Here is a 25,724-nt window from a genome sequence, read left to right as displayed (position 1 = left end):
TCTCTTTAGATAAGCCCGACTGCTTTGTGCCAAGCTTCCAGAGGGTGAGCACAGGTTATATTTTAGTGTGTATCTAGCTTACCCTGACTAGAATGGTGGTTCCTGCCTGTCCTGGGTGCATATCTCAGCCAACCAGGAATCCAATTTCTAACAATCATCATATGCACTAAGACTAAATGATGGCCATGACTGTTCACTCTATGGGCCTGATTACGACCACCCCCATTATGACTTGAGTGGTCAGTCTGCCATGGGACCGCTGACGCTGCCAGGGAACCGAATTCCCAGAAGAGGGCGCAGTGGTCCTGAGGCCGCAATATGTTTCGCTGGAACACCCTGGTCCCACCAAAGACATTATGAGTTTCTTCTCTGACACAGTTTTCAAGGCAGTTCCACCACCATGAAAAGCGTGATGGAAAGGAAACTGGTGCCTCACGTCATGTGGATGCACACAGAGGGGCACAAAATGTGCCCCCTGTGTGCATGTACACCAGTTCCTGCACAGCATGGACATTACAATCCGTGCCATGCAGGAATCTTGTGTGGCGTTCCCATTGCAGTGCCTTTTTCATTGGCACCACTGCCTTAGAAAGAGGCACCGCCGCGGGAACCGCCCCGGCACCCACCCACCAGACCACTTTAAAGTTGTAATCTGGCGGGCAGGCGGCAGCAACTCTTGGCAGTGCAGGGGCACGGCAGTGGTGTGCTGCCCGCCTCGCACCTCCAAAAAGTTGTAATAGGGCCCTAAGTGTCTATAAGAGTTGTACTTGCTGAACTGTTTGTTACAAGCTTGGAGGCCCAAGTGACTCTGAGGAACCTGAATTCCAAGATGGAAGAGATGCGCAATAAGGAAGTCAGATACGTGTCGCAACAAGAAAGTCAGATATGTGTTTAAAACCACAGACCTCAACTTACATCCTTTGAAGTCTTCTTCACACAAGTATCTTTACTGTTACCCCAGGAGTTTGAGGCAGCAGGAGACAGCATGTTGACAGTATGAAGAAACCCAAACATGGCTGCGGATTCTGCAAATTGTGTGGTATTTGCAGTGGACTCTGCCTGAGGACTGAGGTACACTTAATTTCTGGGGAGAGCTACACACCAGGGAGACACACACATTGCTAGCAGCGGGCCTGGCTCCCTAGGGAACAGAGCACTGGCCCCCCAGCAGACACAAATAACTGTAAAGATCAAAGACCATGAGGGTCACAGGTGCCATGACAGGGGCACTCGTGTGGTTGCAGGGACTGGGGCCCTGACAGGGTCTGCCATCCAAGGAGTCGTGGACAAGATCCAGCTTGTGGGTCCCGTGTTCAGATGATGTGTTCTGAGTTCTGACTGGTGGGTCTTAGCCTATATATGCTCAGTCCTGACCTCTGACTGATGGAATTTGAGCTCTAGCAGGTGTGCCTTGATTCCAATAGGTTCTAAGATCTGGCTCTTTCTGTTGTATTTTATGAGAAACAGAGGAACCCACACTCAAAATCTTTCACACCATTTTGATTCAGGATGAAAAAAATAAACAAAACTTAATATGTTTATCTCGGCAATTACTTGCGCCGTTTTATTCAAGAATTCTATCAGAAGTAAAAAGCAATTTATATCAAGAGAAGTATCAATGTCTTGAACTTACTGACCAAACACGTAAAACTATACAAAATCAAAAAATTACGTGAATGCACAAACATGTGGAGGGATACATATGAATTAAAGACTCAAATCAAAAGTGGCATAATTGCGCAAAAATTTGACAAAAACAAACATTTAAATTATGCAGAACATAAGACTAATATGCATTACAAAAATAAGTGCAAAGGGAATATTCATTACATCATCATACGGTATTCAAAAATATTTGACCAAAATGAAGCCTTTTGGTGTGCTTCCATATAACAAAACAACCTCTCGGTAGCAATGTTAACAGGCGTAATGTTCCTAACAGTCTTAACTATTTCTAAACTGGCTAGGATTTAATCCTGCACGCCTACGCGTTTCGAGTTTGGGAGGGGTCTTCTCAAACTCTCTTCAGGGCCAAATGTATTCCATTCCCCATTTGATGACCTATTGATAAAAACACAAAAATTGAAGGTACTTATTACTGAAAGCTCCCCTCAACCTGCTCAACCTTTCTCGTTTGTACAACAGTAAAATAGACGTACCTCTAGGGATTTGAGGTAATTCAAATCGTCCAGAAAAATCTTGAAATTCAATACGGTCTGTGCGGTACTCTAAAAAGATTTGCACAAAATTTTATGAAACTTGTGAAAATGTATATACATTTTAGTATTGAATTCAATGTGAAACCGGCGTATAATTCATACCTGCTTAACAGGTACAAGAGAAACCAAGTTCGGCTGTAGTTCTCATGAATGTAGATATCCGTTTTACGCCTGGCGCGCTGTGAACAAATTGGGCGCATTACTTATATTTTCAATGTGGTTCATAATTGAGCTGTCCAGAAAATTGTGCGTGTTAGGGTCATGACTTACTAGTAGCGCTCCCACTGTTTCAAAGTTCAAGGGTCTCTTGGTCCGCGGTGGAATCAGTTATTATTCTGGGTCCCTTCTTGGTAGTTTTCTCACTTCCGCGGTTCTGTTTAAACAAACGCGGGTAATTGTTTAGAGAGCACATTACGTGTTATACACGGTTGAACGCGTGCTGGCTATTTGCTAAAACAAAGCCGCGGTGAGGCTTAAGATAAATATAATCGGCTGACATTTCCGAAAATAACATGATTAAATAAGCAAAAACAAGGGGGCAAGCGCTGCAAGGAACAGCGTGGCTGCTGGCCCTGCTGTTTGCAGTTTGTCGTACCCGTCAGCGCCGCAACCAGCGTTACTACCGCATTCCATCACACAGTGGATGCACGTCGATTCTCTCAGGAGCATGAAGGGACCCACCTCTTCTGGCTAAGCCAATCAGAGAGGGATTGGTTTTGCGGTACCATAGTGGGGCATTATGGGACATGTAGTGAAACAAGCTAGGTGACCAATTCATGTCACCTGAAACTATCACAGCATTCCCGGGCTTGGAGTCAAATCCGCTGTGGTGCGGGGTTCAAAGCCTAGACAGCTCACTCATTGAATTGAGGCCGGTATTGATGGTATCAAACCGCATTATTAGATATGCCTCTTTGCGCAGCAAGGCTTGCTCTACGTTAGGCGATTTGTGCTGTGGATCCATTCCAGCCAGAACGGTCCATTTAAAATCAGTTTCTTTATGATTTGCGTTAGCAAAGTGCTCAACCATTGGTGCATTGTGAACTTTTTTCTTAAGCCGTGAGCGATGTTGGGTTATCCGGACATTCACCTGTTGGCATGTTTTGCCTATATACAGTTTATTGCAAGTGCACAGGATCCCGTAGATTACATTTTTACTCTTACAGTTTGTATGTAAACTGTGTCTCCATTTTGTGCCATTGTGGCAAAATTCATCTCCTTCTACAACACTGGCGCAGGCCACACAAGTCCCACATTTATGGTGGCCTGTAATGGGGTTGAGGTTCCATTTGGAAATTAGATCACTTTTAGGTTTCTGTATGAAACTGTCGGCTCTTATGATTTGTTGGCCAACGCTCAAATTTTTCTTCATGGCAAAAATCGGTTTTTGTAGAGGGAAACCCATTCCCTCCAACAAATGCCAATTGCGCAGAATAATCTGGCGAAACTTATTCGTGTGTATTCCATATGTGGTGACACATACGAGTTTGTCCAATTCTTTTTTGGTTTTTGTTTTGAGAAGTTCCTCTCTCGGGGTGAAGCGTGCTCGTTTTTTAGAGTGTTTCAAAAGTTTTTTGGGGTAACCTCTTTTGCTTAGTTCATCACAAAAGATGTCAGCATGTGTGTTGAATCCATCAAGGTCAGAGCAATTGCGCCTGATCCTGAGTAGCTGCCCATACGGGAGGTTATCCTTCAAACATTGGGGATGGGCACTCTTATAGTGTAGAATAGTGTTTTTATCCGTGGCCTTCTTAAACAAAGTGGTGGTAAACTTACCCCCTGCTGTACCGACAGCAACATCAAGGAATGTCATTCTTTGATTACTACTATCAATAGAGAATTTGATGTCAGGGTGTCTCAAATTTAGCCATTCATAAAAAGCCATTAGTTCGGTCTGGCTCCCCTGCCACAGGAGCCAGACATCATCAATGTAACGCAGCCATTGCTTGATGTTTGCACCATAGGGATTATCATTATGAATGAATTTCTCCTCGTACTGTGACATGTACAGCACCGCCATCTCTGGAGCATAGGGACAACCCATGGCTGTCCCCTTGATTTGGACAAAATACTCATTTTCAAATTTGAAATAATTGTTTTTGAGTGTGATTTGAGCCAAGGCCATAATGAAGGCAGTTGGAACTCTGTGTGGCCTTTCACGTTGTTCAAGATAAATTTCCATAACCTCAAGAGCCTCATCTTGGGGAATTTGAGTGTACAGTGAGGTAACGTCTAGCGTTACCATCAGCTGCGTCTCAGAGTCAAACGTCATTTCTTGGAGTTTGTTAATGAAGTCAATGGTATCCCGTAGGTACGATTTGACCCCCTCCAAGAGCGGTTTCAAGAAAAAATCAATGTATTTTGAAGCCGGCTCTAATGCTGAATCACAGCCAGAGACGATAGGCCTCCCAGGGGGTGTTGTGCTATTTTTGTGTATCTTCGGTAGGAAGTAGAGAACAGGTGTTCTCGGTGATTTTTTATTTGGAAATTCATATTCTTTAGGACCCAAAAAGCCATTCTCCAATGCCTCTTTGGTGATACAGGAAATTTTATTTTGAATTTCTCTCACAGGGTCATCTTTTACCGCTCGGTACCATTCCGGATTGTCCACATGTGTCCTACCTTCCGAAAGATACATTGTGCGTGGCCATACCACCACTGCACCACCCTTATCGGCCTGCTTAATAATGATGGAAGGGTCTGATTTCAGATCTTTTATAGCTTTGAGCTGACCCTTGCTGATATTGTGGCTGATGAATGATTTTTCTTTTTCAAACGCGTACACTTGTTTGGGAATATTCCCAAACAAGTGTACGCGTTTGAGCAAGCAGTCTTGTCAGCACTTACAAAATTAGAAAAAGAAAAATCATTCATCAGCCACAATATCAGCAAGGGTCAGCTCAAAGCTAGAGAAATTCAAAATAAAATTTCCTGTATCACCAAAGAGGCATTGGAGAATGGCTTTTTGGGTCCTAAAGAATATCAATTTCTAAATAAAAAATCACCGAGAACACCTGTTCTCTACTTCCTACCGAAGATACACAAAAATAGCACAACACCCCCTGGGAGGCCTATCGTCTCTGGCTGTGATTCAGCATTAGAGCCGGCTTCAAAATACATCGATTTTTTCTTGAAACCGCTCTTGGAGGGGGTCAAATCGTACCTAAGGGATACTATTGACTTCATTAACAAACTCCAAGAAATGACGTTTGACTCTGAGACGCAGCTGATGGTAACGCTAGACGTTACCTCACTGTACACTCAAATTCCCCAAGATGAGGCTCTTGAGGTTATGGAAATTTATCTTGAACAACGTGAAAGGCCACACAGAGTTCCAACTGCCTTCATTCTGGCCTTGGCTCAAATCACACTCAAAAACAATTATTTCAAATTTGAAAACGAGTATTTTGTCCAAATCAAGGGGACAGCCATGGGTTGTCCCTATGCTCCAGAGATGGCGGTGCTGTACATGTCACAGTACGAGGAGAAATTCATTCATAATGATAATCCCTATGGTGCAAACATCAAGCAATGGCTGCGTTACATTTTTTTTTTTTTTTTTTTTAAAAACCTTTATTGAAAGACACGTAGAAGTACAAGCGCTGGCCTACAACCACAGGGGCCGGCCGCAAAGTCAGGAGAATCAAAATAACAAAACAATGTATACGATAGGTTAAATACAGGATGGATGCAAATAAAGTCGTTACATCGCCAGCGCCAGGATAAAGAGGTTTCATTTTACATTATATAAAGGAGGCAGCGACCATATCTACCCGCGCGTCATGCAACATATACAGAAAAGAAGGGGGGGGCGGGAGGGAAATAGCCCCCCACGCAAGCAGACGACCACAGTAGGGCAAAGCCCAAAGACCTCACACGCCCATACCAGGTGCAGAATAGAGGAAGAATACCAGCAAACAAATAAAGTGGACGCCACACGTACAGCCCACCCGCCCCGAAAAGGAGAAAGTGCAGACGCTAGCGAAACAGAGGAGTAAACACCAAGGGACATTGCCCAACCCCTGGAAAAGGCAAAAAAGGGACCATAGAATAAAACAAACTAAAATAACAAACACCCCCCCCACCCTACATCACTGTAATGGCTACGGCCTACCCCACTAAACAGCGTGCCGGTCGCCCAGAGTCACCCGAAATATAGAAAAAGAGAAAGGGAATTATAACAAAGAAAGAGAGGGGAATAAGAAAAAGAAGGAGAGGAAAAGGGAAGAAAGAGAGAGGAGAGGAGCCAGCGATCGAGACATAAAACACCACCCCCCCGCGACAATAATTCACTAAACGAGGTCGAAAAGGAGAGTCAAGAAAAGCCTACACCAGGATGTAAACAGGAACCATCCAGAATAACGAGGCCCGGAGATGCCATGTAAAAAGGGTCCCCCAATCATCCGGGCACGATCACCCCTGTCCACTTTTATGAAGAGTCGAGCTTCCCAACCCCGCCACAGCCAAAAAACAACAGAACACAGTGGGTCCATACCAGTCAGGAAAAGCCGGTGGGATCTCTGCAAAACAACGTCCCGGCAAACTAGAAGCAACCAGGAGAACTCGGCAACAGTCAGAATGCAAAAGTTCCTCAAAGATCCACGTGGTCAAGCACAGTATCTGGGCCATCCAGCACGAAGCAAAGAAAACAGGACGTAGAAAGCACTGCAGCATCGGCACCGGGTCCGCTAGATCCCATAGAATCGAGCACCCAGCCGGAGATCCCAGCACAGCCGCCGGCGAAGTTTCAGGCAGTACAATTCGGGGAGACGACACTTCGTCACAAAATGGCGGAGCCACCATGGCAGCTATCCGCAACTCCAAGGCTCGACATTTCAAGGACAGGTCGATCCGCAGAGCAGACAGGGCAAACCAGATAGCACTCCGAGTAGGGGCCGCCCAAACCAAACGAGGGCTGGAGAAAGCAAATGCGGCAACCTCCCTGTCTCCAGGAGAAAGACACCCCGAGGGGCCATCCGCCATCTTAAGTACAGCACCCTCCGCCATCGCCGCAGGTTCTTCCAAGTCCATCAGGAGCACCGGCGGCCCCAGGGCTCACCGCCAAACCGCGGCGGATGGCGCTCGGCGGAGAAAGGAGAGTCACCAGAAGAACGGGCGTGCTCCCCACAGCACTCGGGGGGAGCCCAGCACCGGATCCCGGGCGGGACTAACAACAGGAGTGGGTCTCTCACTCGAGGGGTGCCGGACAGCGCGGCTTCTCTTCTTCGGGCCGGTAGGCGAACGGACATGCGGGGTGGCCCACCAGCGGGGGCGGGTCTGCCCCGGGAGTCCCGGCCCGCGGCTCTCAGGCTCCCACCATCGGGTCTCTCCACCGGTTCCGGACCGCCGGCACTCCGATCATCTCCGGGCAGGCACAGCACTCGAGGCCCCGGCGTCAGGGCCGGGAAGGCCAACAATGCGACCAGGGCAGAACGCCGGAATCACTGCACGCCAGAGCCCCGGAAAAGAATGGTAAGTGACGGCTCTTCCTCAGTGACCAAGTTCGGAACACCCCGAGCAGGATAAAATACAGGATAGGTGGCGGGGAGGAAGAGATCACGGAGCGAGGCGGTTATGCGACCGTTCCGATCGCCATCTTGGCTCCTCCCCCATGGCTGCGTTACATTGATGATGTCTGGCTCCTGTGGCAGGGGAGCCAGACCGAACTAATGGCTTTTTATGAATGGCTAAATTTGAGACACCCTGACATCAAATTCTCTATTGATAGTAGTAATCAAAGAATGACATTCCTTGATGTTGCTGTCGGTACAGCAGGGGGTAAGTTTACCACCACTTTGTTTAAGAAGGCCACGGATAAAAACACTATTCTACACTATAAGAGTGCCCATCCCCAATGTTTGAAGGATAACCTCCCGTATGGGCAGCTACTCAGGATCAGGCGCAATTGCTCTGACCTTGATGGATTCAACACACATGCTGACATCTTTTGTGATGAACTAAGCAAAAGAGGTTACCCCAAAAAACTTTTGAAACACTCTAAAAAACGAGCACGCTTCACCCCGAGAGAGGAACTTCTCAAAACAAAAACCAAAAAAGAATTGGACAAACTCGTATGTGTCACCACATATGGAATACACACGAATAAGTTTCGCCAGATTATTCTGCGCAATTGGCATTTGTTGGAGGGAATGGGTTTCCCTCTACAAAAAACGATTTTTGCCATGAAGAAAAATTTGAGCGTTGGCCAACAAATCATAAGAGCCGACAGTTTCATACAGAAACCTAAAAGTGATCTAATTTCCAAATGGAACCTCAAACCCATTACAGGCCACCATAAATGTGGGACTTGTGTGGCCTGCGCCAGTGTTGTAGAAGGAGATGAATTTTGCCACAATGGCACAAAATGGAGACACAGTTTACATACAAACTGTAAGAGTAAAAATGTAATCTACGGGATCCTGTGCACTTGCAATAAACTGTATATAGGCAAAACATGCCAACAGGTGAATGTCCGGATAACCCAACATCGCTCACGGCTTAAGAAAAAAGTTCAAAATGCACCAATGGTTGAGCACTTTGCTAACGCAAATCATAAAGAAACTGATTTTAAATGGACCGTTCTGGCTGGAATGGATCCACAGCACAAATCGCCTAACGTAGAGCAAGCCTTGCTGCGCAAAGAGGCATATCTAATAATGCGGTTTGATACCATCAATACCGGCCTCAATTCAATGAGTGAGCTGTCTAGGCTTTGAACCCCGCACCACAGCGGATTTGACTCCAAGCCCGGGAATGCTGTGATAGTTTCAGGTGACATGAATTGGTCACCTAGCTTGTTTCACTACATGTCCCATAATGCCCCACTATGGTACCGCAAAACCAATCCCTCTCTGATTGGCTTAGCCAGAAGAGGTGGGTCCCTTCATGCTCCTGAGAGAATCGACGTGCATCCACTGTGTGATGGAATGCGGTAGTAACGCTGGTTGCGGCGCTGACAGGTACGACAAACTGCAAACAGCAGGGCCAGCAGCCACGCTGTTCCTTGCAGCGCTTGCCCCCTTGTTTTTGCTTATTTAATCATGTTATTTTCGGAAATGTCAGCCGATTATATTTATCTTAAGCCTCACCGCAGCTTTGTTTTAGCAAATAGCCAGCACGCGTTCAACCGTGTATAACACGTAATGTGCTCTCTAAACAATTACCCGCGTTTGTTTAAACAGAACCGCGGAAGTGAGAAAACTACCAAGAAGGGACCCAGAATAATAACTGATTCCACCGCGGACCAAGAGACCCTTGAACTTTGAAACAGTGGGAGCGCTACTAGTAAGTCATGACCCTAACACGCACAATTTTCTGGACAGCTCAATTATGAACCACATTGAAAATATAAGTAATGCGCCCAATTTGTTCACAGCGCGCCAGGCGTAAAACGGATATCTACATTCATGAGAACTACAGCCGAACTTGGTTTCTCTTGTACCTGTTAAGCAGGTATGAATTATACGCCGGTTTCACATTGAATTCAATACTAAAATGTATATACATTTTCACAAGTTTCATAAAATTTTGTGCAAATCTTTTTAGAGTACCGCACAGACCGTATTGAATTTCAAGATTTTTCTGGACGATTTGAATTACCTCAAATCCCTAGAGGTACGTCTATTTTACTGTTGTACAAACGAGAAAGGTTGAGCAGGTTGAGGGGAGCTTTCAGTAATAAGTACCTTCAATTTTTGTGTTTTTATCAATAGGTCATCAAATGGGGAATGGAATACATTTGGCCCTGAAGAGAGTTTGAGAAGACCCCTCCCAAACTCGAAACGCGTAGGCGTGCAGGATTAAATCCTAGCCAGTTTAGAAATAGTTAAGACTGTTAGGAACATTACGCCTGTTAACATTGCTACCGAGAGGTTGTTTTGTTATATGGAAGCACACCAAAAGGCTTCATTTTGGTCAAATATTTTTGAATACCGTATGATGATGTAATGAATATTCCCTTTGCACTTATTTTTGTAATGCATATTAGTCTTATGTTCTGCATAATTTAAATGTTTGTTTTTGTCAAATTTTTGCGCAATTATGCCACTTTTGATTTGAGTCTTTAATTCATATGTATCCCTCCACATGTTTGTGCATTCACGTAATTTTTTGATTTTGTATAGTTTTACGTGTTTGGTCAGTAAGTTCAAGACATTGATACTTCTCTTGATATAAATTGCTTTTTACTTCTGATAGAATTCTTGAATAAAACGGCGCAAGTAATTGCCGAGATAAACATATTAAGTTTTGTTTATCTTTTTCATCCTGAATCAAAATGGTGTGAAAGATTTTGAGTGTGGGTTCCTCTGTTTCTCATAAAGTCTATGGGCCCGTACCCCACTTATGTCCGAATGGGCCACACTCCCCCCTTTTTTATAAAAATCTTTCTGTTGTATAGCATTATATATTTAGGTTCTAAATATATCTTCTATGAATAGTCTACTGATGCCATCCGAATCCACTTTGCAATAAACTCCTAAATAAATGTCAGACGGGTTGGAGGGGCAGTTAAGAATCTGTTTTAATACGTTGGTGTTTCATTTACACGACAACATGAAATAGGCTGCTACGGTTGATTTTGTTGGGCTGTTTTCTGCCTCACTGCTTTGTGCAGAGGGAACCTGTAAGGGAATAGAGAAGTTGGTGTGACAGAGGAAAGACTGTAATGCCCTGTGCATGTAGCAGCTGTTAACATCCATGAACCAATCAGCCTACCTCTGCAATTTTTCATTGGTCAACTGGCTTTTATGGTTATTCATAAGAACAGGCAAGCATTGATGTACAGTGCCTGCAACCTTGGGGTCGAGAGGGTCGGATACATCTTGTATGACATCCCACCAGTGCTTAATTTGTGCCGGTGCTTTCCGGTGCTTAGCACCGGCACCTAATTATCAGGGCCGGGTCTACACGCGCTAGTGCACTGCACGTAATTAATTTAAGAATACTCGTAATTTACTTGCTTGCAGTGACTCCGGAGACACTGTCTGCAGTATTGTCACTCTCACTTCACTAACTTCTTTCAGCTCTCTGATCAGATTTTTTATGCCGGGCCCCGGGGGAAGCACAGTCGCAGACTAGTCTTCCCCCGGGGTCTTTCGCGCAGGATAGGACAGGCAGGGGAAGGGGAGGAGTTAAGGGGTGGGTATATAGGCGCAGGGGAGGAAGGGAACTTCCTCTTCCTGCGCCTGGCACCATCGGGAGGGTAGAAAGAAAGGGAGTTTTAGTTTAGGGCCTGTGTTTCACAGTTTTGCGAGTTAGTGTACTTTCTGGGTTAGTGTCTCTTCGTCAGGGGCTGTTTACACGGCAGCCGTTTTTTCGTTGCACGCCGGAAGCGTGAGTTGTGTCACGATGTCGGAGGTGACGTCCGAGGAGGTCCGGGTAGCCTTGCTGCTGCTGGCGCGGGCCGGTAGCGAGGATCTGCTTCAGCCAGGTGTGTTGTGCCAAGCATGGGTGGGGGCCACTAGGGGCACGCGCGCGGCCTCGGCCGGGGTCAAAGCCGCGGTTGTGGCTAGTCTGGAGGACGAACCTGACACACACGGCCAGGCGGGCGAGCGGAGGGGGGGCGGAGCGCCCAGGGACCCGGCGAGGGACGGGAAACGTAAGAGCCTGCCCCCGCGTGCCTACCCTCCTCTCGAGTTCTTCCCTGGGGCCTCCGGGGCTGCTGTGGGGGGCGCGGCCCCCCCGCCCCAGCTGCTGGGGCCTGTCCACGCGCCGGCCGGTGCGGGGGAGGGAGTGGGGCAGGGGGACAGCCTTCGCCGGCCCCCTTTGCCGGCTGTGGGTCCTGTGGGGGAGTCCAATGCCACGGATGTAGAGGGGCAGGCCGATGCCCACGCCATGGGGGAGGGTCTGTCTGGGGAGACTGTGCCTGTGGATGAGCTCCAGGGCAGGATTTTGCAGATCGGGTGGGGTCGGCTGTCCTGGTTCCCATGGGTGGGGTGCACGGGTGGCCCCCCGGGTTTGGTCATGGTGGTTTCTTCCCCCCGGGGACTGAGTTTATGGGTTACTGCCCGCCCCCACAGGTCTGGGGCGCATTATCCTGGGAGGACAGGGCCAGGGAGGAGAGGATACTCTAACAGATCCGGGAGGCAAGGTGGGCAGAACAGACCAGGGCCAGAGTAGGTGCTGTGTGGGGTCATGAGGTCGATGGCCCCCCACCCCGACCTCTGAGGAGGAACGGGAGGCGGAACGGGAGGAAGAGCTGAGGAGAGTCAGGGCCAGAAAGACTGTGGAGGACCCCCCCCAGAGAGTTATGGCGGGAGTAGGGACAGCCAAGACGGCTCTGAGACCCGGTGGTGCTGGGGCCCGCTCAGGTTGGAGCGACCTGAGGGGCGGGAGGGGATCCAAGCCGGCGGCTGTCGGCAGAGCCCGGGGGTGCCTGGCGGGGCGCAAGACGGCTCCAAAACGCAGGACAGAAGCAACAGGGCAGTCTGCGGCGGCTGTCCCTCCACCGAGGGCTCGGGCTCCTGCGGCGCGTGTGGAGACTGGAATGCGTGGCCATGGGGGTTTGCAGAAAGGTGTGAAGAGAGCGGTGAAAGAGGTGGAGAGTGCGCGTCTGGATCCGGAACCGGTGCTTGAGTTGGATTATGGTGATGAGAGTGATGAGCTGGAAGAAGGGGAGGTGCGGGATGACGCAGAAGGCTTTGGGGGCGCTGCGGACAACGGCGACATTTGTGTTTTGCAGGCCCCGGCGGTGACAAAGACCAAGGCTGGGACGGCGGCGGTCCAAGTGGCGGCGCCCAGAGGACGGCCCAGGGAACGGACCTCGGCACTCACAGGTGAGGGTTCCTGGTGGGCAGCCTGGGAGGACGGTCCCCGGGGGGGGGAGGGGCGTAAGAGGACTTGCAGGTCGGTAGGAGTGGGGGACGAGTCAGTCCGGGAGCCGGAGAAGCCATCGGGCAGTCTACTTGAGGATGGTGAGAAGGTGGACGGTAAGTCGGTGACTACGGGGGTGCAGACGGACAAAGGGGATGGTAAAGAGGAGAAAGGGGTGAAGATCCCGAAGAAACTGCCGTATATGGGTTTGGCAATGCCGTTGGGCTCGCATCTCTCTGAGAAAGTCAGGGCTCGGATTTGGAGGCACGAATTCGTGGATGTGTTTAAGTTGCTGCATAGAGAGGTGCAGGCTAAGGAGGGTTCGAAGGAGGAAGAGTGGGAGCTGACGAGGCGCCCCAGGGTGCCAAAGACAATGGAGAACTGGACATCAGCGTTCTTGATTTATGCCAGTATCTACTGTGAGAAGTATTTGGACAGGGCGATTGCGCTGTTCAAGTACATGGACATCATTCGCAAGGCTCAGATGCAGTTTGGGGGATTTGCCTGGCTGAGTTATGACAAGGAGTTTAGGGCCAGGGTCAGTGTGAATCCGGAGAAGAGCTGGGGGGAGGTGGATCAGGAACTCTGGGTGCAGTGGATGGCGTCCACGCACTCCACCGCATCCACACACACAGCTAGCGGCTTGCCGGTAGTGTATCAGTCCTTTCCGCCGCGTCCCGCCCAAAGCGGGGCGGGAGGAGGTGCAGTGCCCAACACCATCATATCGGGTCAACAGATTAAGCCAGGGGGATATTCCACAGGGGCCTGTTGGAGCTACAATAGGGGGTACTGTTCCTGGTACCCCTGTAAGTTCCAACATGAGTGCTCGAAATGCGGAGGGAAACATGCACTCACTCAGTGCCTCACACTTGCCAGGCCATCTGAACAGTGGAGGAACGCCCGAGGGCGGGGCCACCCTGGACAGAAGGGCGCCTACACCGGTTAGGGTAGAGGCGATGGCCCCGTGGCTCTCGTGCTACCCGGATCAGGAGGCGGCGGCGCGGCTTTTCTGGGGTTTCACAGAGGGTTTTAGAGTGGGCTATCAGGGCCCCAGGGAGCGCCGATGGGCCGACAACTTGCGATCTGCTAAGGAATTGCCTAGTGTGGTGGCCGCTAAGTTGAGGAAGGAGGTTGAGGAAGGAAGGGTGGCTGGCCCGTTTACTGACGGGCCTTTGGACGATCTGATCATCTCTCCATTGGGGGTGGTGCCGAAGAAGGAGGAAGGGGAGTTTAGGATGATACACCATCTATTGTGGCCGGAGGGCCAGTCAGTGAACGATTTTATTGCAGAGGAAGATTCTAGGGTGCTCTATGCGATCCGTCTGGTGAGGGTGTGTGGGGCGGGGGCTGAATTGGCGAAATGTGACATCAAGTCAGCTTTCCGATTACTGCCCATTCATCCGGCAGATTTCTCGCTCTTGGGAATGCAGTTTGGGGGGGCCATCTACGTGGACAAGGTTTTGCCCATGGGGTGCGCCATCTCCTGTGCTCTGTTTGAGCTATTTAGCACCTTCCTGCAGTGGGTCATGGTGCGAGTCAGTGGGTGCCGTGAGGTCACCCACTACTTGGATGATTTCCTCTTCCTGGGGAGGGCGGATTCCGGGGATTGCGGCAGGGCCCTGTCGCGATTCCAAGGGTTGGCCTTTCAGTTTGGTGTGCCTCTGGCGCCGGAGAATACGGCTGGTCCCAGCTGTTGCCGGACGTTCCTGGGGATCGAGCTGGACTCGGTGCAGTGGCTGGGGCGCCTCCCTGCGGCCAAAGTGGCGAAGATACTGGCATGTTTGGAATGGGCGGTGGAAGAGAAGCGGATTCCTTTGCGAGCGGTTCAGAAACTCCTGGGATTCCTGAACTTTGCGTGTAGGGTAGTGCGTGCAGGGCGGACGTTCTGTAGGCGGCTCGGCATGGCCATGTCGGGGGGCAGTGCTTCCACATCACAGAGTCAGGATTTCCATGGGGGTGAGGGCAGACTTGAGGACCTGGATTGCCTTCCTGACAGACTTTAACGGTGTGTCCCTGGAGTTTGATGAGGAGAGGGCGGTCTGGCAATGCCAAATTTACTCTGATGCAGCAGGGTCAGCGGGGTTTGGTGTTTTCTGGGACGGAAGGTGGTGTGCTGAGAGCTGGCCGGCTCAATGGCTCAAACAGGGGAGGAGCATTGCTTTTTTGGAATTTTTCCCTCTACTGGTGGCACTGGAGGTGTGGGAGGAGGAATTTTGTAACAGGTCAGTGCTTTTCCATGTGGACAACATGACGGTGGTGGAGCTGGTGAATCATCAGGGGGCAAGGGACCTGAGAGTGCTGCGGCTGTTGCGGAGGTTCATGTTGGCTTGTCTGCGGCTGAATGTGGTGTTTCGGGCAAAGCATGTCCCTGGGTCGAATAATGACATTGCGGATGCTTTGTCTCGTTCGCAGTGGCAGCGGTTCCGGCACCTGGCACCGGGAGCAGATACATGCAAGACCGAGCTGCCGGCCGGCATCTGGGCCTTGGGGGAGTGAGGATGATTGGCCTGGTGGAAGGTTCTGTTGCAGAGACCACGAGGAGGACGTATCGTTTGGCATGGTCTGAATTTAGTGGTTTCATGGGTTGGAATCTGGATTGTGTCGTGGGTGTTGAGTCTGTGGTGGAACAGGGGCTGAGACATTTTGTGCTGGATTGTATTGACAGGGGTTTGACTGCGGCTACGATTTCTGGTAAATTGGCAGGGATATCCTTTTACTGTGCTTTGTTTCTGGGTTTTGATCCAACTAAAGATGGGATCGTGAGCAGGATGTTGCGGGGTTGGGGCAGGGAATGCAGGAATGGGGGGGTAGGCTGCGGGAAGCGGTTACTTTTAAGTTATTGGTCCGGCTGGTTGAGGTGTTGCCGGAATGTTGCTACGACCTTGTTGAGGTTGGCCTTTTCCGTTTGTGTATGGTGTGGAGTTTTTCGGGGCGTTCAGGGTGTCTGAGTTGCTGGGTACTAGGAGAATGGCTGGCAGGTTGTTTGAGGAGATTCGGGAAGATGGAGGTCGCCTGGGTATTTGGTTGCGGTGCTCGAAGACTGATTAGTTGGGCAGGGGTAAGTGGGTGTGGCTGAATGAGACGGAGGGCGGGCCGGTGTGCCCTGTGGTTGAATGGCGGACTTTCCTGGGGACGGCGAGTGTGGAGCGTGGGGAAATTTTTTGTCACGCTTCAGGTGCGAGAATGACGGCGGGCCAATTATTGGCGGTGTTGCGCAAGGCTTTGCAACGATTGGGTCTGGTTTGGGGTCTCACTCCTTCAGAATTGGGGCTGCGACAGCTGCGGCCAGGTTGGGGTGGTCCTGGGACAGGATTAGGCGGATTGGGCGGGGGAAGTCCCGTTGTTGTGAGAGGTATGTGAGGAAATTAGATGGTCCCAGGTAGGCTGTTGGTTGATTCATGGTTTTGCTGTTTCTGGTTCTAACATCTTTTTCTTCGTAGGTTGCGTGGGTGGACCGGGAAATAAGACGATGACATGGATTGTTGGGCACTCCTTCGTGCATTGGGCGACCAAATATGCGGAGCAACAGGTTTACGCCCGTAAACTTGGGACTGAAAGGACACTTGCACGAGGTACAATGGTGGGGCAAAGGTGGCATGCGATGGGGGGCACTACTGCCATGGATGCCCTGATTTGTTAATAATACATCTGGGAGAAAATGACTTGGTGCAGCTGTCAGGTTTGGCGCTTTTACAGCTCATGCAGAGGGACGTGGAGGTGCTGAAATCTAGGCTTGCAGGGACCTGCATTGCCTGGACAGAGTTGGTCCCCGGGAAAGTGTGGAGAGGGGCAATGAAGCATGGGGCGATAGAAAAGGCACGAAGGAAGCTCAATAGGGCAATGAGACTATACTGTGGTGACAAGGACATCAAAGTGATTGCACACGGAGGGATTCGACTGGAGGAACCTTTAGTTTTTAGGGACGACGGAGTACACTTGTCGCAGCTGGGCAATGCTTATTACATGATGGAGATGAGAGATGTTGTGAGCAAGTTATGGAATGAGGCTATATGGTGTTGCAGGGAGTGATTGCGGGTGTGCTTGGTGCGGACGGACGGACCTGGGTAGGAGGGGTGGGGCAGGGAACCGCCCTACAGGGGGTTCCCTGGTTGGCGGTACTTTGAAGGGACAGGGGGGTCAAGAGCGGGCACACCCATCCCTTGGGGGGGGAGTTCGAATGGCGGATAGAGGCATGACTGGAAGGACGCAAGGAGCGGGCTGGATGACAAGTGATTGATGGGCAGGAATAAGGTATGGGATGGAGCTTGTAGGGGTTTGTGATGAGGTGGAACGGGTGAAACGAATGAGAGGGGAGTGTGAGTGGGGGTTTGATGTTATTTACCTGTTGATGTTTATTGTTATGTATAGATTACGCAGCCTGGTCTAATAAAATGGCCTTTTACGCTGACACACTGCGTGGTCTGTTTATTGTGCGATTTCTGATCTTGCTCGGCTGAGTCAGCTCGTGGCTCAAATGTTGATGCAACTGGTGTCGCCGCCGGCCCAGTGGGCGGGACACTGTAGGGCAGGGCTGGATTTTGATTCTCGGCGCTGGGGCTGTGCACGGCAGCGTGCACCCCGCGCACGCATTTTCCTAGTCCACGCCACACCTTAGCATCCCCACGCCATGTTCTCCATCGTGCAGGTTCTTTTAACGGCCGTTGACTGCACTCACTACTACTGAGTGAGTGACCCGGCCGGACGACGTTGGATGGGAGACTTCAGCCTTGAGTTAGCCTGCTGCACCAGGTGAGACAGGGCCTCCTTACAGGCCTAAGTAAACACTAATCAATGAAAAAGTTAATAAAGCTGCACCGCAGCCGGCAGTGCACAGAGTCCCAGTCCCGCTCCCACGGCCTGGCCACCCACGTCCGGTCCCACTGAACCGGTCTCCAATGAGTGCATCTAGGAAAGAGGGGCCGCGAGCGCATTGTGTTTTGGTGTACTGATTGATTGATTGTCTACAGCTCTTCCCACCCCGATGCACTTGCTCGTGTTGGCCTTTCGCTGCCCTTATGCTGTGCTTCTCACGCCTTTTCACGTGATGCCCTGCTTGTGTGCTTATACCACTGAGTTGTTGTGAACCTGTGCGCTTCTGCACCCCAGCTCCACCCTGCGCTCTCTTGCCTGTTGCTGCCCCCATGTAACCACGTTCCTCTCTCCCAAGTTCACTACCTCCACCTTCGCCCCGCGTGTTTCTTCCCAATCTTCTGTGCTGCTTCCCTGCTCACCCGTATTGCTTTCCCCAGCCCTCCGTGATTCCGCTTCCCATCCCTCTCGCCTTTCTTCCCCTTACCCATGCTATTTTTTATTATTCATTTTTGTTTACCAATCCAACTAGGATCGGAAAACAAAGCGTCTTTTTAAGCCATGCTGTAAAGGCTAGAGCAGAGCATCGGGAGTGCTTTACAGCACGGCTAGAACAATTGGCACCATCTAGATTTCCATTCTTAGTGGAGAAACTTTGAAGACACGGTGGGGTAGGGACCTCGCTCACTCTATTTATTGCTTAGTAAGTGCTGGGCACCGGCAGAACCCAGCCCACTTAAAGCGCTCATGCACCTTTCCAAGGGCGACATGACAAACATGCGCTGTAGATGGCTCGCCTTCTCTGACATCACATGAGATCTATTGTGTACGGTACGCCACAGTCGCAATCACTACACACAATCTCATCTTTCTGTCGCTCCCTGTCTTTCTCTGCCTCTCTTCTTGTCTTTGGCTGCCTTTGCCATCGCTCCTTATCTCTCGCTCTCTCTGTCCCCCAGATTCTGTCTCCCTTCCTTCCTGTCTCTCTCCCACCTCAGTCTTTTTGTAAATGCGTGTCTTCCCCTTGCTGCGTGCACACCAATCAGGCACTGAAAGCGCTACAAAGTCCATACAAATAATAGAAGTGCACCACGCAAAAGTTGGTAACCTATGTAACATTTTCCAATAAAAGCTGTCCCTCTTTTTATTAATTCCGCCTAGTTTCCAACCTTCCCGGGTTTCCACTGATATTCCGCTTTAAATCTGCAGGGATTTGGGCTAGTCTCTAGTTCAAGATGACCCCTTATTACAACAAGTTAAACGCATCACTTTGGTCACTGTTAAGAAGGCACAACAGTCACTCACTTACAACACCAAAACACTTCCCGCAGAGCCACACTACAACTTGACACTCTCCCAACCAAGCACTCCCCAAAAATGACATTGGCACATCATCAGAGGAATGAAATGCTGTATAATTCAGCTTTAACATTCATCATTCTTTATACAGCTCCCAGCCTGCCCTGCACCAGAACCACGCCCACTTCCGGCGGAGCGCGCCCGGAGGCGCTGAAAAGCAGAGAGCTTCCTCCGCGTCGCGGACGCGCGCGGGCGTCGCCGGGCTGAGCCCGGGCAGAGGGCGGGCCGTCTGTGGCCGTCAGGGGCAGACAGAGGCTGGGCTGGGCCACGTCTCTTACATCCAGCTCCGGGCACCGGTGGGTCGCGCTACATCGTCCAAGGTCCAAAGGCACTCCTTCTATCATGTCAACCCGTTCTGGCAAATTACTTAGGTCTGAGGGCGAAAGGGGTGGTGCTGTTGGGAGCCCAGTGATTGGATCTATGGACCGCTTTATTACGAGAGTGGCGGCGGTCATTGAAAATGAGATCGCCATTTCCGAACGGCGACTCTCTGAGATTTATCTCCCTGCCAGACGTTCCTCTCTGGGGGCTGTTGCCCAGGTCTTATCACCTGCTGGCGAGAACACTCATTCTGTTCCCCCTGATGTCCCGGATGCTTCTGTAGATCTTCCCCAAATGGTAGAAACTGGGAGCATTATAGATAGGCCGGAACACCCATCTGGGCTTCTATCTAGTGGTGTTATGGAAGTCTGTGGCGCAGATACAGCACCTCCACCTGTTCCCCTAATCACAAGCTCTACTCAAATAATATTGCCAACCTCACCTGTTCATAACATAGTAAACTTAGTGGGGGCGCAATCTGTGCCTGACCCGAGTGGGCAAAATAAAAGGGCCAAAATTAAAAGGGCAGTATGCTCTAGTAAGGGTAGGCCGGTGAAACAGGCCGCGCTATATAAGCAACCGAGAAAAACTCTTGAGCAGGGTGTGAGGGACGTAAGGGGGTTGGTCCCAGCAGATAAGGTGGTAGCGGTGGAGGGGGGCTCTGTGGACGCACCCACGGGTAGAGATTACTGTTCACCCTCTACTAGTAGTGCTGCTAATGTTTCTTCAGTTTTTGAACAAAACATGATTGATAGGATTATGGAGAGGGTAAACACTCTCTTTGTGCCGTTGCTGACCCAGGTTAAGGGTTTGGGGACTAGAATAGACAAATTAGAGCAATCAACCCTTGACGGCTTCTTCTCACTTAAATCTATATTTAAACAGCATAAAAGAGTGAGTGAGAACCAGGCCATGGATCTAAACGAGAGTGCGCTCTCAGTAGTCCCCGCGCAAACTCAGGCGGATCCTAATCAGCCAACTAGGGCAAAGAAGATAAACACTGGCAACATACAAGCACCTGTACCTGTAGTTCCTCCCCCAACAAAAGTAGGGCTCCAACACAAGGGAATGGAAACATCTTCTGAGGTCGCCAAAAGTACACCTAAATTAACATCCCATCCGCAGCCCTTGGTAAGCAGAGGGATGGTAAAGGTTAGCCAAGCCTCTGGCTCACAAGACAAAGGCAAGGGAGTAGCGACAGAGAAGGTCACTAAAACTGCCCCTCATCCTGTAGCCCTGGTTACAACTACAACGGTCCCCCGTAAATTTCCACGGCGGACTCCCCCAATAAATTTACCACCAGATTGTCACCCCTTTGTTGGTGTCCTAGTAAACGTTCCCCCACTGAAGGAAGATCAAGTGGAGAATCACCAGTCCCTCAAGAATAAGTGTATTCATTGGCTAAAATTAAATAAGCCAATCCCGAATGGTCTAGATGGGCTAATTTTAAGTGTCCGCAGAGTAGGGTGGATAGGCCAAGGAAAAAAAATACAGGAGGGGGATTGTGTAATTATAAACTTTCAAGATCCCAGAGTGGTGAGTTCCATCTGTGGCCCTATAAAAAATATGGATGTGGTAGGGGTTAAACTAGTGGACCTAACCTTTTTTTATCCAAGGACAATTGTAATGCCATTCCGGGTGGGCCCTAGCACAATCGAATCCGGCCAAAACTGGGACCCATGTGTGGTAGGGGGTCTGGGATACAACGGGTCGAATCCTCTGTGGGGGCCAAGGAGGAGTTGTTGACTGAAGGAGGATGACATGAGGGTGGTTGTAGTGCCTGACCCCAGTATGGTAACTGCCATTAGAATGGGCTCAACGACAGTACTATCACTTCGAATATCCTCTCCTATAAGTACAGGCGACAGTGGATTGCTAGACTCTCTCTCCATTCCCGTGGATAGTAGTTTGCCTGTTCCCCGTGCGAGGCCTATGGACAGGAGTGTTCTCGCGGTCTGCGATGCACCAGCTGTGACGGACCGTAATTGTAAGGTTCTCAGTTGGAATGTCGCAGGGATCGCAAGAAAACTGGCCCTTCCAGACTGGAATGCTTTGGTTGATGACCACGCCATATGCATCTTCCAGGAGACCTGGAGTTTGGTCCCATTACACAGGGTGGGATTTTCCTCCTATTATGTGCCCGCTCAAATTTCAGAATCGGGGAGAGGACGCCCCTCAGGAGGCTTGCTTATATGGGTGGCAGCTTCCCTAGACTGTAGAATCGAGGACCTTCAGACAGGATGTCCAGATATCCAAAATATTATTTTAAGAGACTCTAGGGGTCGCATAATATTGAATATCTATAACGTATATGCTAGAGGGACTAAGGGTGGGAGGAAGTCGACTGTATTATCTCTCCTGGAAAGCTACCTTAGTACATCTTCACACAAGTCGTGTACCCTGGTAGCGGGTGACATGAACTGTACGTTCGAGCCCTTGGGCTCGGATGTTGCCTTAGAGCAAGATGAGGAGAATGCGAAGATAGGGATCCCAATCTTGGAGATTCCTCCCATTAGGAAATGGTCACAGGTGGCGCTTCAGTTATACACCTTGAGCACTGAATTTAATCTAAGGGCAGTGAATGGGAGGACGACTTCAGATAGGGGGGGGGGGCACATACTTATAACAGACCAGGACATACTTCTAGAATTGATTACATTCTATTAGATATATGTCTGTGGAGCCAGGTGAGGGATATGGTTGTGGTACCGACGATCGAAAGCGATCACAACCCGCTTTCCTTGACCATGGTTCAGTGGTGGTGTCATTCCATGAAGGGGTATAATATCCCCATACCAACTCCCCCAGATGAGTCCGTAGTCTCATTATGTGGAAGGCGCCTAAAATGGGCCAAATTGGTCATGTCGGAGGAAAAAGTTCGAGAAATATCAACCCTTTTAAATCATGCACAGACAAATTTGGGGACCATCCCGGAAGGGGTGGGCAGGGCTTGCGAGGTCTTTGCCTCACTAACAGAGGCGCTGACTAATGTGTTTTCTATCCCCCCGAGTAAGCTAGGGAGGAAAGGAGGTGTAAAGAAAGCTAGCGGGTGGTACACACAACTGTGCAGGCTAAACAAATCAAGACTTGTTGAGGCAGTGAAATCCAAATCCCACCCTGACATATTGGAAGCAAGGAAGGCATATAATAGATCCCTTAAATTTGCTAAAAAGGAGTGGGAAGAGAATTTTTGGGAGGACCTACTTGTCGCGAGTAAAAGCAAAGACCCTAGGAGTTTTTGGAACCTTGTAGGCTCCCGGAATAGGCCGGATGAAGCCATGAGACCCTGTAATATCCCCCCACAAAGCTGGGTCAAACACTTTGGGGCCCTATACCTTCCGGTGGATGGGGCACTAAATGTTAGGATGCTTCCCCTACTAGTATCTGAACCCCATGGCTACAATCTCTTTTCAGCTCTAGAGATTGAATGGGTGATTGGGTGTGTAGCCCCCCGAAAGGCAGCAGGCCCAGATGGCTTACCGGGGGATCTCATGCGGGCATATCCAGCGGCCTGGGGAGGGGTTATAGCGGCACTCCTTAATGATATTATGAAGGGGGGGCCAGTGCCCGATTCCTGGAAAGGGGCGGTGGTGGTCCCAATCTATAAAAAAGATTCCAGAGAAATCCCAGGGAACTACCGCCCCATAAGCCTCATTGACTCCACCCAAAAGATAGCAGGTAAAGCTATCCTGGGTAGGATTCTTCATTGGGTGGAGGAAAACAAAATACTAACAGACTTCCAGGCCGGGTTTCGGGCAGGTACAGGGACGATTGAGCAGGTGTTTAGGTTGGCACTCCTTGGATGGAAGGTGGTGGAACTAGGCAAGGGCAGTCTATATTTGGCATTTATAGATCTAAGGACTGCTTTTGACCTAGTTCCCCGGGAGGAGTTATGGAGGGTGCTCCATGGGTTGGGGTTACCTCCCTACATTTTGTCCCTCCTTATTAGCCTACACGAACATACCTTCGCTCAGGTTCGTTGGGGGAGAAATGGAGAGATAACTGAGAAGATCCCAGTGTCTCGGGGTGTGAGACAGGGATGCGTCCTAGCGCCCACCCTCTTTTCATTATATGTCAATGGGGTGGTGGACTATCTCCAGCAAGAACCAGCCGATGCTCCTTGTCTAGGGGGAGTGCGGATCCCAACTTTACTTTTTGCGGACGATACGCTTTTGATTTCTAAGACTCCGCAAGGCCTCCAGAAGTTGCTCGACCGCTTCCAGAACTTTTGTGCTTTAAGGGGCTTGGTAATCAACATAGATAAAACCAAGTCCCTTATTCTAAACCCTCCAAGGAAACTGGGCCGCCCACCCACTCTTAACTCTGTTCCTTTAGAAAAAGTATCCAAATTCGACTATCTCGGAATACGGATTACGGATACCATGAATTGGTCACCCCATATTGCTAAGATGGTCTTGAATCACAAAAGAGTAGGAGGGGCCCTCCTGAGGGAATTTCGGGCTTCACCAAGGAGGTCGCTTGCCCCAGCAATTGACATCTACAAGGCCAAGGGAGTAACATCAGCCCTATATGGAGCAGAACTGTGGGGGCATTGCTGCCTGGATTCCCTGGTAACATCAGAGAGCAAGCTCCTGAAATCTCTAATCGCCCTGCCTCCAAGCACCCCTACAGTGCCTGTGCTGTTGGACACTGGGTGTAAGAATATCAAAGATCAAGCCCGGCTTCGCCCACTCCTTCTATGGGCACGTATTTGGAGGGGTGAAGAGTTAAAATCATATGCTGAAGGGCTGGCAGAGATAATGAGCTTGGGCGGTTGGACAAAGATCAAGTGGTTGAGAGACACGAAAAAACTTTTGGAGGTTATTGGGCTTGGGGACTGCTGGTTATCAAGAACGGCTCCACCTAAAGATGTTTTGAAAAGGCTTTACTGGAAATGGGTTGCGGAACAGCTAGTGATAAATTCTAGACACTGTAAATCTACAGCTGCCTTTTTAATAATTAAAGATGTTGTAGTCTACGAACCTTATCTAGACTTAATTACCCTGGCAACTGACCGAGCACTTTATTTTAAATTTAGAGTGGGCTCCCTTCCAGTTGGTGCCCTGGTGTCTAAGTGGAAATCGGGAGTCCACAAGTCCCACTTTTGCGCCCGTTGCACCACGAGGATAGAGTCTATACCGCACATATTGTTTGAATGCCCGGACTATGCTAAACCCAGGGGCTTTTGGCTCAAACCCCTGTGTCGCAATATGGGCACGCGTAGTCATCTGGTAGCTCTTCGCATCCTTATGACGGACACTTCCACTCCTATTGTTTGTGGTGTAGCCAAATTTTTAAAACATTTTTGGTTGATTCGCTGCAAGAGATTGTCATTAGCGGTTTAATTGGTTTTTTAGTTAATTTATTTCGACATCACATGTCTTTTTATCCTTTTTAACTGTACATTTAATACTGCTTTTAAAATGTCTTTTTCTAGTTTTCTTAAAAATGCTGTATTTGTGTACGCTTTCAAGATATCTTGCATATCGAATAAAAGCTTCAACCAAAAAAAAACCATTCTTTATAATGTAGTTTTTGTATTGGTGTTTTCTATTTTGGGGCAAATGTTGATGCAAAAATAGCCTGGCACCTGCGCAAATTAGGTAACCTGGCTCATTGTGTATTTTCGTACTTCACAGAATGTCTTGGACGGCACATTTTTCCTGCTAGCCTCTCGAGAGCTGTTAGGACAGTTCAGATGAGTAGAATCATGCTTGTTCTTTTCCTTTTTACTGTATGCCTGGTCGGGCACATTTAATCGTTAATAAAAGCTTTAACAAACAAGAAAAACACACGAGGCATGCCTTTGTTCTGGGGGTTGAGAGTGGCCTCGTGGATCAGAGAATGTCATCTGTTTATAATTCAAAAGTGGTTTAATTGACAGACCCCCACAAGTGACTACAGTGAGCGCTACATCAAATATGTGCCTACTCAGACTTTTTTTTTAATGAAACAACGTGGTTGATTATCAGGTGGGCTGGCCTGCAAGCAAAGCATAGATAAAAAAATAAAAAAGGCTTTCGTTGCTTCAAAACCAAAAGGCAATCATGTGAGGCCTTCGAGCTTATCATTAGAGGCCGGGGGTGTGGTCTCTGACAAAGATTTGAGCACCTGCACTTCAAATTTTACAAATTTGGTTTGGACATGTGTGCTATCGATTCCATTGCAGCTGGTGTTGACAGCCACTAATTATTATTGGTTGGA

The sequence above is a fragment of the Lissotriton helveticus genome, chromosome 3_2 (assembly GCF_964261635.1).
Source record: "Lissotriton helveticus chromosome 3_2, aLisHel1.1, whole genome shotgun sequence".
Taxonomy (NCBI): Eukaryota; Metazoa; Chordata; class Amphibia; order Caudata; family Salamandridae; genus Lissotriton; species Lissotriton helveticus.
The sequence above is the reverse complement of the archived record's forward strand: the minus strand, read 5'-3'. Positions refer to the sequence as shown.